Source organism: Oppia nitens, unplaced genomic scaffold, assembly GCF_028296485.1.
Source record: "Oppia nitens isolate AA-2021 unplaced genomic scaffold, nextdenovo-longstitch-racon4-pilon3 scaffold12_pilon_pilon_pilon, whole genome shotgun sequence".
Classification (NCBI taxonomy): domain Eukaryota; kingdom Metazoa; phylum Arthropoda; class Arachnida; order Sarcoptiformes; family Oppiidae; genus Oppia; species Oppia nitens.
This window is the reverse complement of record NW_026533191.1, coordinates 2,533,566-2,534,803: the sequence shown is the minus strand read 5'-3', so window position 1 is coordinate 2,534,803 and position 1,238 is coordinate 2,533,566. Positions and strand designations below refer to the sequence as shown.

At 18.4% G+C, this 1,238-nt stretch overlaps 1 long non-coding RNA gene across 1 annotated transcript; it reads right to left on the bottom strand.

Moving 5' to 3' along the window:
* On the bottom strand, positions 1-397 carry LOC128955680 (uncharacterized). Its single transcript, XR_008484500.1, has 3 exons — positions 346-397; positions 164-231; positions 1-65 (listed from the first exon to the last, which is right to left on the bottom strand). It is a non-coding gene; the product is annotated as an uncharacterized LOC128955680 (long non-coding RNA).
* Positions 398-1,238: the final 841 nt, after the last annotated feature.

The window sequence follows — 1,238 nt, the reverse complement described above, 5'->3', positions numbered from 1 at the left end:
TGGCATTGTTGATTTTTTTTAGTTAAATATAGTTTTATTTTTTTTTTAAATATTTCCTAGATAATCTAGTAAATAAAAATAAAATTATTTTAGTTTTTTAATAATTATATATTTAAATTAGTAATTTTTTATAAAATAATAATAAATATAAATAAATATATACTTTTTATTAAATATGGGCGTATAGTTGTTAAACGCGTGTTAAATGTTGTAACTATATTATAGTTAAAACTGTTTTTTTATATATAAAATAAAAATCAAATTATTAATAAATGTTATTTTCCACTATATGTTAGTTATTATTATTATTATTTTTTGTTGCAAAAAATATAGACTATTGCTTACTGTAATCATCAATGCATTCCTTATATGAGTTATATGTTGGAAAAAAATATATAAATTTATTATTTATTTGATTTATATTGTTATCATTGTGTCTATGTGTGTGTGTGTGTGTGTGTGTGTGTGTGTGTGTGTGTGTGTGTGTGTGTGTGTGTGTGTGTGTGTGTGTGTGTGTGTGTGTGTGTGTGTGTGTGTGTATTTTGACAAATTGTGTGATAACACTATAATACAGTACATTAACTATAATATTAAGGGAGTCATAGATTCCGGTATATAATCTAATGTTTTATGTTATTAGGGTTGTCCACAAAGTTGACTGATATAAATATTTTCATTTAATTTTTAAATTGAAAATTCATACTTTATTTATTAGTATTTTTTGAAAATTTTTTATTTTTTAGTAGTATTAAAATAAATTTAGATATTAACTTAAAGTTGATTAATAAAATTAACTTTTTGTTAATTAGAAAAATAAATAAACAAAATTTTATGCTAGTTTAAATTATATATACTGTATTATTATTTCTATCAATATTAATAATGTTTTTTTTATAGCAACCCTACAATAAATATAATGATAACAATGAATTGCACATTGTATGGTTGATATTTAGAAATTAATATTTATTATTATTATTATTGTTATCGATATCTCAAAAATAATAAATTAATATATATTTATATATTAATAATATAATCATACAATAAAGTAACATTAACACTAAAAATAAATTGTTAAATATTAAACAATAGAATTGAAATAATAAATATAATAAAGTTAATTTTTTAATTACTAAAACAAATTTATAATGATATAAATAATTATTTTTTAATATTGTAGTAATTTTTAAACACATACACACACATACGTACATACACACACATAACAAACTAGA